This window comes from Parus major, chromosome 1 (assembly GCF_001522545.3).
Source record: "Parus major isolate Abel chromosome 1, Parus_major1.1, whole genome shotgun sequence".
Lineage (NCBI taxonomy): Eukaryota > Metazoa > Chordata > Aves > Passeriformes > Paridae > Parus > Parus major.
The window spans coordinates 106,882,751-106,900,769 of record NC_031768.1 but is presented as its reverse complement, the minus strand read 5'-3'; the positions used below and the strand labels follow the sequence as shown (position 1 = coordinate 106,900,769).

Below are 18,019 nucleotides of genomic sequence, written 5' to 3'. Positions count from 1 at the left end.
TGTGAGAAAAACACTAATTAAAGGAATCGGTGGCTTTTCTCCAGCACTGAAATATTAGGTCATTACTACTTGCTAAAATCCTTATCCCACTCAAATATTCATAATTATCTATTAGGTCTCTTGCAGACAGGGAGATTATGGTAATACATCTAGCTCTTGTTATTAGTGGGTAGTTTTCATCAGTATTCCAGATTAGTCCACTACTCTGAGCCATAACCACATCAACATAAATCACCAATGCAAATGCTAAACAAAAGTAACTTCTCTGTGGGAAGGGCACTGATGGTTGTTTTACTTCCAATAGTTTTTTCTTCTGCATTACTTGCATCACTTTGAAACCTGAAAATGCAGTTTCTCTTGCTATTGATCTTTGTTTTTTCCCATTTAGTAAGCACTGAGGTAGATGGAGATCTCTGCATGTACCTTTCCATGGGGTGAGCCTGGAATATGTTTTATTGTTTCAGGATGCTGCTTCTGCAGCTTGGGAGCCCAGGCCCAGTGTGTGTGGAGCACTTCACCTGCAAAATCACAAGTATTATTTGCTTGCAGAAAGTTCTGATCAACTCCTTTATTTTAGTGGAAGTGTGGTCATGCAGCACTGCAATGACCTTAGTCTGATTATGTCCATGTTCTTTACACATCCTTTAGCTGTCTAATTCTGAAAGCCTCTCCACATATTTCATCACTTGAAGGAGTTTTTAGGTGCAAAAGCCTGTAATTTCATAATTTCAGGTTTATGTTAAACTGCAGCCTTAATACTCTTTCCTTATAAGCCAAATTTAGTTCTATTTATTTATAGGTTTCTGTTAAAGATATCTGTCACAGAGTTTCCTATTAAAGCAGCATCTATTGAAGCAGGTCAAGCAGTGGAACTGGAGGAAATATCATTGTGCTGACACTGCTCAAGTGTGTGGTGGTTACTCTTTCACCATTTTACTCTTTAATTTTAACAACATGGTAGCTAAAGGATTTATCCAGGGCAGAACAAGGTTACTAACATAGCTGAAGTGTTTTCATCTTGTTCAAGCTTTGGTCAAATGAATGTATGATTTCTAGATTGAAATTAAAATGAAATGAGAATAGAACTATAAAATGAGTACTTTAATATTTCTGTTCAATGATAGAATAGTGTATTTACTCTAATACTCATACTTTTTCACTTTTCAGAGAGCAGCCAAGGGGTCAGCAGTATTTGGAGTCCACCTTAGCTTCTTTTTTATTTTTTCCTTTTCTTTTTTCAGTCTGTCATCTTCATCAGTTTCACCTTTCCTAAAGAAAAGCAGAAGTTACTTGTGCCACATGGTATGAACAGGAAAGAAACTGGTTTGTTAATGACAAGGAATTGGAAAGTGGTTTGAGGCTGATAATCTGGTATCAGGGCAATGGCAGTGTAATCTGGAATTTCCTGTGAGAAAAATAACAACTTGTCTAGCAGGGCTATCACAACTGCAACCACAGCAAATATCATGGGACAAGGAGAGAGGGGAAGATCATGGCTGCTACTCTACAGCTTTGATTGAAAATTGCACATTTTTCACTAAAAATAGAAGTCCAGGGTGATTATTCCTTGCAGATGCAGATCACAAATGTAATAGTGCTACAGAGAAACTACAGGTCTTTAATGAAATTCAGTCTTGCAATACACATTTCACAGAAGAGATAGAAACCAGTTTGGGAATGTAATTGCTGTGGGTGTAGGCATCTTGTTCCAGGTTTTTGGGGTTCTTTTTGATTTTGATGAGACTGGGTATTAAATCTGCCCTACTTCAGTCTATTCAAGTGCAGACAAAGAGGAAAAAGTTCTGCTAGAATGCAAGTTGAACACCTGTAGGGAATATGAGCTGCACTGACAATCCTTGTTTAGTCTCAATGAGAGAAAAAACTTTTAAACAGAATGGTACAAAGGGGCTGTTTAAAAACCCAAAAGTCAGGGATTTTCACCAGCATGGCTACTGATCCCAGATATCAAAATATTAAAATGCAGATGGATTTCTCAGGCAGGTTAACTCCCACTCACCAAGAACAGTTACTGATTTCCATCAGAGCAGTGCAGAGTTGTGTGCTCAATGAAGGGAAAAAAGATTACACTCTACATCCTTCATTTTTTAAATGGGAAAATGGCTTGTATTTCTCAGGGTTCATTGTGGAGTTTAATAAATAGCAAACACATTCAAAAAAATACTTTTCTCAATAAGAATTGGAGATTAAATTATCCTCTCTTTTCTGGGCTAAGCAGTGGTTTAACAAGCACAAGTGATCTGACCCTATGACATGAGTTACATAGACTCAAAATAAATATTTAGTGAGTTAGTTCTGTGTGATTTGTCATGAATCATCTAACCCCTCCCAAATTCTGATATATGTGTCTAGTTATGACATTTGACTGTGTAGTGGGATGAGGATTCATATTTGGTTTGTTGGTTGATTTTGAAGGGTTATTTTTGTTATTCTTGTCTCTAAAAGAAAGGAAATTGCAAGTGATTGCCAGTGTCATTTCTTGATTTTGATACAAATAAAGGAGAAGTCTGAGGGGAGAATGAAGACACAATTTCTTATTCTGGTTTAAAGTGAGTAGTTTAGGAGAGTCATTTTTATGAAGTAACTTACTTGAATGGTGTTTAGACAAACTTTAGGGGAAAAATAAAGGACATATCCTAGGATAACAGCTTCTGTGAATTGCAGAATTGTTAGTCTTGGGTTTATAAAGCCAGGTTAAAGGACATCAAAACACATTAAAGATTCAAACTAATTTTTTCACAATATTATTAAAGCATTGCTCTTTGACTTTTCACAGCCTGGTGTTAACTAAAGTAGTTCTTTCTTTGTTTTCCACACCATGTGACATAAGAGGAAAAAAAATAAAAGCTGACCTCATATAAGTGAACACTTTAAAACATCACATTAAGTGGATAGATTTTTGATGTTTCAGGTCTAAAACTAAAGACATAAGGGAACCAAGTATAAATAGGACATCAGCATGGTCTTTGCTGAACTTGTAATTTTCCATTTTCCAAGAGCTTTTCAATGGCAGATTCCAATCATTGTTAGACAGTGTTGCATGCTGTTTCTAAAAAAAAAAAACACATAAGAGCAAGTGGGCTTGCCTTTACTTGCAGTAATTTTTTTTTATATGCAGATACAAAGACAATACATTCAAAGTAACATTAATATTATTTATAATAACACATTTTTGTTATTTTCAATCATTAGTTGCAACATAATCAACTGTCCTCTTTTCATGAGTCATCTAACAATATAAATACCTAAAAATATCACTGGTCCATTCATGTAACTTGGTTATTGAGCAGAGGAGAAACTGAACTGCAATTGAACTTACAATAAAAAAACAAACAGGTGGATATTCTTTGTGATTCAGATGCAACTGAAATGTTGTAGTTCTTTGCTTTTAGCTGCTCTCTGATTCATTGCTTACCACAAAACCTTTCAGAAGACAGGAAGTTATAAATAACTTAAAATGAGACAGGAAATTATAGTAGATGTGATTAAAATGTAGACTTTTTCTAATTCCTAATCATCATGGATCATGATGCAGAGATTTTTCACTTTAGGAAGTGTGGTGGGGCAGGAGCAGGGGACTATGGTTGACTAAATCTACTGCACAACAGTGAGAGAACTACTAAAAAGCATTCTGAGAATTTTCCCCAGGTTCTTGGAAAGCTTGCAGAGTGTGATTTCTAGTGGGTGGTGTTCATAGTTATGAAAGCAGTTATGAAAGCTATTAGACTGTTTGCTTCTGATGAGCACAGACATCTGTGGCTTCTGTGAAAATCCCTCCCTGGTGCGACAGATCCTTTCTGGATCACCTCTCTCCTGTAATCCACTGGTTTATTGCTGTAACTTACACTGTACCCTCAGACCAGCTGAAGCTCTGGCCTTAGGGCATCCAGGACCTGCAGCTTCTATGTACTGAAATTTAAGGTTTGTGACCTGATCAGATGTAAGCCTGGGATCTTGGATTTTTTTCAGTTATGCTGTAAGCTACAATAACTCTAATTTTCATTGTGGAGAAATGTATCAAATAGCTCAGCTACTTGGACAGCATGCATTTTAGAATTTATTAGCTGCTGCTCTGCTCCTAATTTAGTGGCATAGTCTCATCTCATTGAAAGTTTAATTGCCATTATTGAGTAATCATTTTGATAGGTTATTCCATTTTCTGCCCTGTTTATCTTCTGTTCTTAAGTGTCTTGCTTTTCTCTTTCAACACTGCCATCTCAATCTGAGCTCCTTCTGACTAATTCTCAATATTTCCCAGCCTTTTTTTAATGGCACAATCAGTGCTTGATAGCATCTCTATGTCTTCTGCAATTCTGTCAAATTGGCTGGTATGAAGAGACTTGAGTACTGCAATTTCCCTTCTGAGCTCCTGCTGTTGCACCATTTTGACACATGGGATTTTGTGTCTTCCACCCTTTCTTTTCAGTTTGTTCCTACACAAGAAGATTGTTTTAATGTTTAAACAAATTACCTACCCACTGAAAAAGTTATCTTTCTGAAAAAAAAATTTCCTATGCACAGAGTACCTCCAATATCTTCTAGGGTGCGTATATGAAATAAGGAATTTTCTAACTTTCAGTCATGGTCTGTAGTAAGTAGTTAGCATTCTAACTACTTACTTTTATACTGTTTATTCTTTCTGTCATAATCAACTTGAAAGTGTTTCTGTCCCAGCATTATGCCTATCACAATTTGTTTTTTTCATAGACATTTACGAAAGGAAATGAAAATAACCTAGGACCTCCAAAATAATCTGACTTTTATTTCACAAGTTGCACTATTTTTATCTCTACAGTATTTTTGCATCCTCTGGAGTGTGCACATACATGCAAAAAACCCCACTCATAATGGCAACAAGACCCCTGCAAGGCAGATGAGATGTGATGTGCAGCTATGGATTGTTATTTGAGTCTTTGGAGAGAATATTAAGATGAATAGTAATAAAAATTTATTTATATTTTCTGCCTTATTTGATGCTTCTTACTTATTCTCCTTCCCAGTATTTCACATTGATATTACTGACTTCAGGCTCTATTTATTTCACAGCTTTAATTACTGATATTTTTGAAGTACCAAGTAACATCCAAGGCCTTTTTCTTTCCTGATGGATATTTTAATGGCCATGATATATTAAAAGTTGCTGGGCATTTAATGGATACTTTAACTCCACTGAAAATCTGTGTACAATAAAAGTGCTTTGCCTGAAATACAGATTCCTGGCAGGGATCCTGCAGGCTTGTGGAGAGAGAAGCTCATGCTAGAGCAGGACTGTGACTGCATGGGGGACTATGGAGCTGTAGGAGAAGTTAATGAAGAACTGTGTCCCATGGGAGGGAACCCACACTGGAGCAGGGGATAGTGTGAAGACTCCTGTTCCTGAGGAGAAAGGAGCAGCAGAGACAAGCTGTGATGAACAGACTTCAATTCTCATTCCTCATGGCCCTACACCACTGTGGGGGTGCAAAAATCAGGAGCAAAGTTGAGCCTGGGAAGAAGGGAGGGAAGGGAAGAAGCTGTTTTAAGATTTGTTTTCGTTTCCCATTACCCTGCTCCAATTTTGATGTGCAATAAATTAATTTCCCCAGTTCAAATCTGCTTTGCCCATGACAGGAACTAGTGAAGGATCTCTCCCTGCCTTGCTCCACCCACAAGTCTTTTGTCATGTTTTCTCTCCCCTGTCCACCTGAGGGGAGTGACAGAGTGGCTTTAGGAGATACCTGGCCTCCAGCCAGCATCAACCCACAAGAGAGAGGGCACTGGACTGATGAGTCGACATGATAAGAATTTGGGGATTATGAGCTTTAAAAAAACAAAATTAAATATAAAAGGCCTTTATTTAACTACTCAAAATAGCTAATAATTATATATATGACTAGACATAAAGAGATATTTCTTTTTGTATAATCTAGCTTGCTCTAAAGTAGTTTCTTTTTCCAGGTGATTCTGCCTTGCTGCTTTGCTCCTCCTGTCTGTAATTCTTCAAGAAATGGTAAGTTGGAATGAAAGCACTGAGTGGCTAATTTAAAAATTCCTGATCCAGATGGAATTAATTACACAGGATTATTACTTTAATTTTAATGCTTTTATTAGTGTAGTAAAAATATATTTTTTCATAAGGTTTAAAACTCATATCCATTGTTCCTTCATAGCAGCTGTAGGAAACTGCAGTCACGTCTCTTCATTTCTATGATGCCACTTCTTCCCTCCTGGTTTGCTTATTTGAGAACTTGTTTCCTCCGTGTCACAGTTCTTTTAATCTTGTGGAGATAACAATTTATAGCTAGTCAAAGATCACTTCTATTTGGTTACAATATTTCCATTTTCAAGCTTACTCGAGGTATGTATGTAATGTAAATCTTTGTTCCAATGAACACATAATTTTTGTGCCCTATTTTGAATCTGAATTGTCCATTCTGTAAAGAAAAGGGAAAAACTTCAAAAATAGATCAAAGAGAAAACCTAATTATTTGCATGAATGGCAAAAGAGGATTTTAAAAGCCCTTTTTAAGTTGTCAGCACTGCATCTCTCATTATGTACGTGCTAAGGATGACTATAAAGGACTGTAGATTTTATTTTAAATTTATTCTGTGTGTGTATATCTATATATATATATGCTTTAACCCTGTACATTGTGCTAGTAACAGGCTCTGCAATAAAGACATGTTCATCTACTCTGGAGAGTGAAAAGACCCACTGAGAAATTCTAGTCCTGTATCTGTTGCAGGGTTTCCATTTACCCTTCCAGCATTAGGGACTGCAAAGGTCTGAGAGTGTGGCAAGTCTCCTGGCTGTTAATATTTTTCCATCCTACCAGTCGGGAATTTAACCAGACGCAGTTTTATTGTGCATATTTAAGTGGGAATAATTTCTCACAGATGCTCATGTATCTCAATTCCCATTTATGTATCATTTTTACTGCCATCTGATACTGTGACCTGCATTTCATATTTATTGTCATTACCCAAGCCATCCAGTCTTCTTTAATAATACTAAACAAAAAGTGTGAACATTTATATAGGTTCTTAGAGCAAATGCACACAATCTGAACTGGCTATGCACAGCTGTTAACATTTAAATCCCATCTGTAAGTGGAAACAATTATCTTTAAATTCTACATGTAATAAAACCAGCAGAATACTTCTGGCCTTTTCTGAAATTTGTCTTTGGAAATTAATACTGAAAATGAGTGTTTTCCTCATGACAGTTTTCCTAATACAAACTATGGGGTGGGAGGTACTGTTAGTGTAGGAGGGAGATCTGAGGCCTGGATCCCTGTTATTCAGAAAGACAGACTTTATCCTGAATTTGAAACAAAAAATTCAGAATTTTGGTAAGAGCTAATTCTACGTACATCCCTTACAGGATGCCACAGCTCTGGGATGGCAACTTTTAATACGCATGGATGTGCCCAGACAGGCTCTTCATGGAGCCTGCTTCGTGACTGCAATCAGAAGATCTGTGATGCACATTCAGCACGCCTCAAGTTCTTCAACTGAAGTTTTATTTTACCATTCTAACTTGTCTTTTCAAAAACCTCTCCCCTTTTACCTCCTTTTCTGCTGCTAATAGTGGATGGCAGCTGTCTCGAGACCTCGGCGCTCCATGCTTCTCTTGTCAATGAAAGCGTTTTCCTGTTGGCATTGACAGGCAGAAATATTTTCATGCCATCCTTATGAAGTTTCCTCTGATGGACTGGATGAGTGCAACTGTTAGCTCTCTTAAGTGATTCCACTCTTATTTTTAATTTGTGACTTTACAGCTCAAGAATATATTTTCACATTTATCCCAGCTGTCTCTCTAACACAGAGAAGGGTGTGTGCATTCATGTGTAAGGGACCGAGCAAAGGAATGCACTGTGTGAAGTTATCTGCTGTTAATAAAACCAACTTATCATAGCACCTTAAATTATTGACAATGGTCTGTCTTGACCCAGTCATCTTTCTTTTCTCTCCATGAGAGAAAAGGATATTTATGACAAAGGAATACAATGAATTTGTTCATACCTATTTATTTTTAAAATACATCCTTTCATGGAGATGCATATAAATTAGATTCCTGGTGAGGACAGCCTTCAGAATGAAGTTTAAACTTTGAAAGTTCAGACTGAAGTACAACATGTATCTCTCAGGGAAAAAATCAACTTGTTGAAATGTTTATAAGGTGATCTTAAACACCAACTAGTTCTGAAAACCCAAAGAGCATCTAGTATGGGGGAGAAGCTTTAGGTAATGAAGTTAAAGACCGATTTTAAGTTTTGACTGGCTTAAAACAAAAGCAAAAAAAGGATGGAAGAAAGGCTATAATTATTGGAAGAACATAATGTGATGCTTAGACAGGATGTGAAATTCGCTGAGGAACATATTGCAGCTATAATTAGAGATAGTGTTTCAGTCACTTTAAAAATGAGTCATTAGAGAATGCATTAAAAAGAAAAATTCTACATCTGTTGGGTCTCCCAGTTGGGACAAAAACATGAGACCTAAAAGGGAAATGCAAATTCTTTCTTCTAAGGAGCTCTGAGGTTAAATTCCAGAAGTGAAGCACAAATAAAGCTCTGAAGTTGGAAACCAACAAAAACAAGAGTATAGATGGCTTGTAATACTTTCCCTACATACTTCTAGAACATGTACAAGAAGACTGATACTTATCCTGCAAGGAGTTGAAATTGATTGCTTAGGAGTTTTGCAGGGTATTCCTCTCATCTTTCATCATTCCAGTCGTAGGCAGGGGAAAATAATTCCACTGTATGTTTTTTAATGTACATTAAATAAGAACAGTTGAGTGACTTGTCCCAGTTCTTCTGTGCCCATCTTCAATATGAAACATGCTAGATGGAGAGCAGCTTTTGCTATTCATTGCTCGTCTATGATAAACAGTTTTCAATTAATTTCTTTTCTAATTGTGCTAGGACTAGAGGTGAGAAGCACAGATGTCAAAATCTGATTGCATTGGCTTTTGCAAAGAACTGAATTTTCTGGGGGAGGAGATGATTGTGGGAAGGAGGTCAATGCATGTATCTGGCACCACGTTGCTTTCAGGCTGCCTGCATTAGGAAATGTTCTACAATAAAACATTTGCCTAGCAATTTTAATTAAATCAGCAAATTAAAGGAAAATGAGCTACACAGTAAAAAAGACAATGCTACTATTTGGTCCAACATTTTTCTCTTTTTTTGGCCTCTAATATAGATTACTCTGTGGATATCTTTATTTCAGATGATGGTAATCTGTTTAGAAAAGTGGTTTTCTGTGGAGTTTTGCCATAGACTAAGCTTGGGTAGACTTGTAATAAAATAAGATTATTCAGTGTCCGTGGTCCACCTGGACTAAACAACCCCAAAACTAAACAAATAAACAAAAAAACCCCAGGACAAACCTGGCAGATTTGGGGTCTCTGTCAGTACACAAACAATATGGTTGTGAACTGAAGTGGAACTCAGGGGTGTAACATATTCCTGAGTCCAGTTAAGCAAAAAAAAGAAAAAAAGGTATCCTCTGTACTTTGAATTACTTGTGTGGCTTATAAAACTTCTTGTTCAGTGCAAATTGTTAAGACCAATGAATAGTTTTAGAACAATTAATTATTTCATCATGCAAAAGGTAAGGTGAGATAAATTTGCAGCCAGTTATTTTGGTCTTCATCATAATGTCTGAATGTGGTTATTGCTGTAATTATCAGTGGAATAATGGTGTTCAATTTAAGTTGCCTACAAGAGATGAGTTCTCTTAATTTGCATGCTGGTTAAGCCTTAGGTCTAAGGAAGTGCACAGGAAATGTTATCCTAGAGATGGTTTAAGACCAAACCACTGTATTTGTCTGTTCACTGCCTTGTGGATGCTGAACCTTCTCCTCTCCAGCCTTACAAAATTCTCTTCAACAGCATTCAAGACAAAGCAGCTTCTGGGCTTTTACAAGAAATGAAATCATCTTAGAATTAACTCAATTCTCATAATAACTGCTATATTTTTTATTTAGTTTTATTAACTAGCGGTTGGAAGACAAGCTATTGACATCTTTCATTAAACTCAGAGATGTTTACTTAATCTATTAATCCTGTCTCTGCTAAGCTGTCACAAAGATGATCTCTTGGATAAGAACAAACTGTTCCCTGAGAAACTAATAGAAAAGTTTTGTGCAGTTGTATAGGTTAGCAAAAATAATGAGCTGTTTATCCCTCTTGAAACGGATAAAATCAGGGTTTAATTTAAAATTAAAATGATTTTACCTTTACATGTAATCTCTAGGCAGGTCTGGTCTGTGGGTATTTACATCAGCCTAAGCAAGAGGTATTGTCTAAAGCACCCAAATATTTTTAGCACACTTTGCTTTTCCTTGAAAAGAGGGGGGAAATGCTCACCAGGCACAGAGGATGCTGGATCAGCTGTCTGCAGCCTAATGTTGGCTGTGACCACCACAGGCCTGGGCCTCCAGCTGGAGACCCAGAGATAAACACAGAGTGGAATAATCATATTACAACTATTTGGATATGCTTCAAACTAAAAGGTTTTCTCGGGGAGAGGAATTTTGATGCGCCTTATCTGTAAAGCTGATTTAGAACAAATTGTTTGTGCACACTGCAACAGGAGCAAACACACCAATACCTCTGATCATGCTCCTGTGTCAGCATTCCTGCACTGCTGCTGAATGGGAAGGGGGGAGCCATGTCTCCTGCAGGATTTTAATACTTTAAAGAACAGTGGAAGTACAAGAAATGCTAAATATGAGGGAGGGAGACAGAGGGAGTTTAGGTATTTTATTTCTGGTTTTGTATTTTTTTATTTTTTTTTTTTAAAAACTTGTTTTTTGACAGGTCACCTTAGTAAGAGAGAAATGAAAATAAAGCTGTGTTTTACAATTTTACCTTCTGGTGAACCTGACTGAGCTTTTCAAGTCACGCTTAGGATGCTATTAAAAGAGTTGCTCTGCTTTTATGTAAATGAAAATATTAATTATCATACTTGAATTCTGAAAGTGAAAACATTACAATACCATCTCAAAAACAACTGTGAGTTGGGGGATGGTTTATGACTAGTGTATTTTAAGCCCCTCACAGGTTCTATAATTATACGGAAGATGTAAAACAAAGATACTGCAAAGTAAGGATGATTTTCTTAGTTTAGACAATGCACAGTTTGAGCACCAGGGCTAAAACCTGAAAAAAAGTTAGCCAACTTTTTTCAACAGCTACAGAATAAATTCTCATAAAATTCCACTCACTTTTGAAAGAGAGTGAATTAAAATATTGAAGAAGCTCAGTGATACACTTGCATTTTCCCTCTCTAACTAAAAAAATTGTGGTTTTTTTATTCTTTCCCCAATCAGGATAGCCTTTGCCAATTAAAAGTTTGCTTTCATAGTGTCAAGTACATTTAGGAAGGAATTTTATAAAATTATATCTAGAGTATCACCACTAATGTTGGTAATTATTTTTCCTATTGCCCTCTTTTATTTTTCTTTTTTTAGTGAAACAATTGTCTAAATAACAAGGACATTGTGATAAACGAACATCACAAGCAAAATAGGCAACCCTTCCTTGTTCTGGGTTACTCTTTTGCAATGATTTAGAGATACTTCAGGACTTTAACAGTTTTGGTAGATAATAGATAAAAACTGACCTATAATACCTCTTGCATCAATGCCCCAAGTCTGATATAATATTTTTGAAAAATTTACTTATGTGGGTGATTCTGTTCCTCTGGAAACTGTTGGTGTGTTGAATGAGTTGTGTGGCATTTCCTGGTCCTGCTTCTAGCAGGTAAATTATGTTGGAAGTCTGCTGAGAGTAACTTATTTTCCTGCATTTTTTCCCTGTATGTTTGCTATGTTGCAAGTGTGTCAGATGAAGGTAAATGAGCTGCAAAGACTGCAGTTACCTTGCTTAAAAAATGGCTGCTGAGCAGATTTACAGAACAAGCTCTGTGGTGGCATTTCTTACAAAGCACAGACCTGAATATTTGCAATTATTTCACTGTACATATTTGACTATACTCTATATATATATATATAAAATATAACAAAATATATAATATACAATATAACATACATAAAATATATATATCATATAACAAAACACAATTGAAGAAGGTCAGAAAAGAAAAACATATCTTAAGCATTTGCTTCTCTAGTAGTTTTAAATCTGGAACATACCTCTATCTTTAAACAAACAAATGCAGGAGGCTGCAAACAGCCTCTTTGCAAACTGGACTTCAAGGATTCATAGATTTTTTTGTTATGTTTTACCCATTGCTTACACACCATAATCAGCTCTCTCAGTAGTCAGAAAGTCTTGTTGAGCTTGCAGTTTTTCTCAGATCAAATCTAGTGCTGCACCATGCTGTGCAAATAGCTTTCCATTGAAATCTCCAGAGCTGTCAAATGTAGTGGGCCAAATTCTGCTCTGAGATGTGCCCTAACCAGTATCCCTCATGTCCTTCGCCCTCATCACACGCCCCTTTTTCTTCAAAACCCCACAAAATAAAGCTTCATCCCCCCCAAACCCGTCTCTCCCCACTTAAGGAGTAGTAAAAGCAGGAGGGATAAAGAAAGCAGAGTAAGCCAACTCATTAACTTAAAAAGAGTTACTTTAATTCAGTTTACAAACCTTTTCTCATGTGTTCTTCCAAGTGAATTTGGGAATGAGAACTGTGTAAGGATTCTGAAAGATAACTATAACTAGCTAATGACAGAAGTCTCATTCACTATTCTGTGCACTAATTGGATATTTATTTTCCTCTCTTTTTTGTGTGATCCTTCATGAAATGGCTAGGGAAATAAAATAATTATGAATCTATTTTCTAACTTTTTCTGTGGTAAGGCAGTTGAATTAGGCTATAAGTAATTTATGCGGAGCTGTTAACACAAATAATTTTTCCCCAGAATTTTTGCCCAATGATTTCATTTAAAACACTATACTAATTAATCAAACTCTAAAGCATTCCAAATTAGCATTTCTATTTTTGTTTTATGATGCAGTTATTAAAGAAAAAGTTTTGAGTAAATGAAGTTATATTACTAAATTGCATAATTGTTTTTCTGAATTATCTATTAAATAACTACTCTGACTTTCATTATTTGACAAATTTGTGAAGAATGATGAGAGCAAAATCATAGTTTATTATTAGATTTTGGTGATGGTAGTGGAGTTTTGATGGGATCAGCTGGCCAGGGCCTGGAAACATTATAGAATAACTTTAATATCCAGGATAAACTAAATGTGGGAATACTTTTAATCAAAGCTATAAAAAATATGAGCATGTGAGAATATACATAGATATATGCACTCATCTGGATCAAATTGTATTTAACAGGATGTGCTTTATAGTAGTATGGTACATGCTGTTTGTCCCCTAAATTTGTGCCCTCAAGTAAAATAAAAAGGAAATATCATACATTTGCCAGAGGTTTAGGGTCAATCCAATTTGAGGGGAAGATGAAGTTAAAAAAAACTGTCTTAACTAGAATTTTGTTTGGGCTTACTGAAAGAAATGGGAAACCGTTTTAGACGCTATTTGGCTTTTATCCATCCAAATTGGCCTCTTCATTCTTGTGTCTTCATATTTTTGCATGTCTGCTGTGAAGAGGGAAAATGGAACTCACAAAAATAGTTAAAAGACAGTCTGATATTGAGAAGAATGAGATTTACTGGCAGGAGGGAGATGTTAGGAGTGAAGCAGTTGAAATAAAGCCATATGTAGGGAAGGTAAAATAAGGTAATAAAGCATGGGATGAACGGCAATAAAAAGACCAAAGATTCCAAATTTGAACAATAGAAGCCGAAGTCAAGCAGTCAGCATGTAACGGATGGAAAGAATTAGTTTAATATGCTGGCAAGAAGAAGGCTATAAATTCTGTGAAAAGAAATGGAAGTGAGCCACCATGCTGAACTGGACTACAAAACCACAGAAGCAGGAGGCTTTGATGCAGATTTGATGGGGGTACCCTGTGGGGCAGAGGTAGGGGAGAAGAGCTGGATGCAGGGATTTCAGAAGATGGAAACGCTGCAGAGGACTGTGCTTCCCTGATGGAATCAGCAATGACAGCTGTATTGGATGTGGTCATCTTGCAATCTTAATAAGCACCTCGCTGCCCAAAGAACAATGTTCTGCTTCCCTTTTTACCTTTTATTCTGAGAGAAACCGGAGGAAGTCTCAGGCGCGTAATTGCCAGCGCCCGTTCACAATCCCTGGATTCAGTCTCCATGGTTCCAATCATTAAAGCTCCCTTCCCACAGTTCCATCTGTCCCATGAACTGTGGGTGCATCCCAGTTTCTTTTGTCATCAGTTTAGTCACGGCTGTTTTTTCCATTGAGGTTTGAGTTTGGGGGTGTGTCTGTTGCCTGCAAAAGGCTTTTGCTGGTCGGGAACAGTTTAACAAATGCAAGAACAGCTCTATTGCCCTTCCCAAAAGGCAATATATGGATGTATGGATCAATGATGTCCCTTAACAAAATCCTATATGCCTTTCTTCTCCCTGTCAGGATGCATTTTAAACAATCTCACAGCAAGGCTTTCAATCCTGTGGAAGGCACAGCTGCTCAAGTCCTGCATGCATCTCTTTCATGGTGTTATTAGCACTGTTTCCTGTGGTTTACAGCCTTGTAGCTAATATTTGAAAAGAAAGAGTGTGTAGGCCAAATGACAGCTTTTTGACAGTGACCAGAAATCTTGGTATGTCTGTCACTAAAGACCTAGAAAGATACAGAAAGGGAAGCATTATGCAAAGAGCTGTGCATGGTAGTACATGGAATAAAAAGTCACATTTTGTTCAATATTTTATTTTTCAATGCACACTGAATATACAATTTTTAAAAGTACTTCAGAATGTAAGTTCAAAAGCTGAATTTTCTGTATTTCTAACTTTGGTCACAAGATCTTGTGTTCTAATTGCCACCTGATTAGACCTTGTCTGAGACCTTTGAAGTTTTGGGGAAGCATTCACTCCAAACAAAAATTTAAAAAATAATTTTTTTCAGCAGGTTTCTATAGGTAAATTCCACACCTTTTGAAAATTCCACCTTTAATGTTTTGTGTTTCCCTGAACATTTACAAGTATATTTAACCTTTATGAATAAGGAATAAATAAATAAGTGCTTGTTGTTAAGTGTTTATCAAGGAACAGAGACAATACATAGATATTTCTATATAAAATATGATAAGCTTGATTAACCTTACTGCAATTACCTTAAAGTAAAATCAAGACTTCAAAGAAAAGATTTGATTTGAATTTTGATGGTACTTCTAAACACATGATTAATCTTTCTTGTCTCTTTATTGTCAGTATTTTACAGTTCTTTTTAACATCTGTGCTTAAACAGGACTTCTTTTTGCACCTGAAATTACTTATGCAGCTGTTAGACAGACTTTTTCACCTTCAGTTAGTTGTAGGAACATTTATGTCAGAAAGAGTCTGTGTAAACACCTAAACTGAATGTGTACCACGTTTTCATATACACTGATATTAAAATTCAGGGAAACATCATTTTGTTCCAATAAAAAATAAGGCCCATGGAGAGTTACTTGAACAATATGAGGTAAAAGATAATTTCTGACATTATTTTGTCCTCCAAATTATGTGCTGAAAAAAAATGCTTCAAAGTGATGCTGCAATTAAAGTGACAGCTGTCTGTTGGTCAATATGGAATGAATGAAATGAAACACATTCCTGGAAGAAATACAAATGAGTGTCCAAAAAAAGGTGTTACTAAGGCAGTCTAGTGGATTACAGAGAATGAGCCTCATGTATGGGTGAAATCATCACTGTATTCATGTTTGAGAAAAGCAGTTTAATTATATTTCTTGTATTTTTTTATGGTTACACAAGTAAAGATTAGCCATATGTATATTTCTTTTAATGAGTCACTTCTTTTAAGATTCTTGTAGCAAAAGTGAGTATGTTGTAAAGAAAGGATTTAGCTGTCACATTCTCCCTACATCCCTCTCAGTGTCTTCTGTGACAGGTCCTTGCTCCTTCCTTCTTAAAGTTGTAAACAAATAAAGTCTTTCCTATTATAGATCACTTTGAGCAGCTTCTAGGTAACTGTTTTACCATGTGCCTCTTTATTTCTTTTTTAAACATAATCACATAGAAAATTACTTTTCTAGTTATTGTAAATTACTTTTCTTAGTGTCTTAACCAGAAAGGTAGGAGAAAAAAATGCTAACTGCAATATGGAAGAATTCACTTGTAGGGCAAGTGAAATTTTAGATAGCTAGTGTTATTTTAAAACTTGACAATCACTTGCATTGACTTGCAGCACTAAGGACTTGCAGCAGTGAGTTTGGCATGTCAGAGTGGTGAAGCCTGATGTTTGCAATGAGTCTGTCTGTACTCAGTGTCCCTTTTTATTTTATTTTTATTATGTAGTGTTTGGGGGGTTTAGTTATTAAATATCTTCAGAATTCTCAATCTAGCCTTTCATATCTAACATTAAATTGGCACTTCCTGACATGTAACCACAACTAACATAACTGATTTTCTTACTAATCCAAGCAGTATTTTACATGTTTATTTTAAAATTACTTACGTTCATCCAATTAAAACTGTGGAGAAAGACAGCTTGTTGTAAGTGCCACTGTTAGACCAACATATATATCTTGGGAGGGGAAAAAAAGCCAAATCTCTGTACTATTTACTGGACTAATATGCTGAGCTTGTGCAAAACTGTGTATTTCGTAGCACTTTTTTTAAGCTTTTTTTTCATGTAAAGAGATTTCTTTCAACCCCTGCAAAAAGCTTCCACATTAGAAAGCTCACCTTTTCTTTTTCTCATGTTTATCAATTTGCCTTATTAAAAATCTTGTCTTTCTTTAATATCTGTAAGCCTTCTCAGCTATTGGTGCTTAACTTCTGAACTGCTTTCTTGTTGACTACCAGAGTAAATTGAGATGAGTTGCCTGTTCCCAGCTCTTCTGGGCAGCCACACTAAAGAAAAGAGAGAAAGTCAAACAAGTTTGCCAGAGCAAGAAATGAATTAGACTTAGTGTTTGTCCTTATTGAAGCAAATATAGACACCTGATTCTTTTCATCCAAATTAAAGGAAGTGTCCTGTTTGCTTTGGGAAATGCATCAGACTCATTCATTTCTGGTATTTTCTGTTGTAGTCTTCACACACTTGTTTTCAGAAGCACCTGTTAAACATGTTCGTGTCTGAAAGCATTAGTTTGCTCTGGCTGTACAGTAGACTTTCAGTATAACTGCAACAATATTTTTTTTCCCCTGTATTTTCTATATTTTTAACCTGTTATTTCCTTTTTCACTGGAAGGAATCTATGATGAAAATGGCAACACAGAAAACGAGAGGCCCTTCCAGGTCTAGCCAAAGAGTGATCTGTTCTGTCTCTCCAACCCTGTTTTTTACAGTTCACAAAGCACTTCTTGGCCTGTAATTTCAATGTATTTAGAAATACATTGGATTTCTCATTAACATGTTCAGTGTGCTCTTGAATGCAGGCAAATCTACAGGTGTCCCATTAAGGACTTTTGGATTAGGTTCTTTTTTCCCTTTGAACTGAAGACTGACGAGAGGGAGGCAATTTTCTCTTGTTCGGTCTCAGTTATTTATTCTTTTCTTATCAGCATTACAAGGTACAAGGAGCTGTGTGCACTATGATAGAAAAGAGTAAAATGGCTAACAAAGATCCTCTTCAAGGTCTTTTATATGTCCATTTACACAATTAACAGATGCCAAGTAAATTATTTTTCTTAGTGACCCATCATTAGACCCAATGACCCATCACCTCTGTGATGCACTGTGACATTCTTTAGCCAATCACTTACTACCCAAAAACCCCAAGGAGAAGAACATGAAGAAGAAAGAAGAAGGACAAGAGACAACACCCTAAATCCTCCATCTTGTCTTCTGCTCTCCAAACTACTTTTTCACCCAGCGATTTAAGAAACTTTCTAATCTATACACTTAGACTTTTTCTATCTAACTTTAACATTTGTTTTCATGTATCACCATGAAAACATGCTCATGAATTTCATGCTATATGAAATTC

At 36.2% G+C, this 18,019-nt stretch overlaps 1 long non-coding RNA gene across 1 annotated transcript; it reads left to right on the top strand.

The window, feature by feature from the left end:
* The first annotated feature begins 3,800 nt into the window (after positions 1-3,800).
* LOC107205656 lies at positions 3,801-10,409 on the top strand. Its single transcript, XR_002001827.1, has 3 exons — positions 3,801-3,939; positions 5,956-6,007; positions 7,382-10,409. It is a non-coding gene; the product is annotated as an uncharacterized LOC107205656 (long non-coding RNA).
* The last annotated feature ends 7,610 nt before the right edge of the window (positions 10,410-18,019 follow it).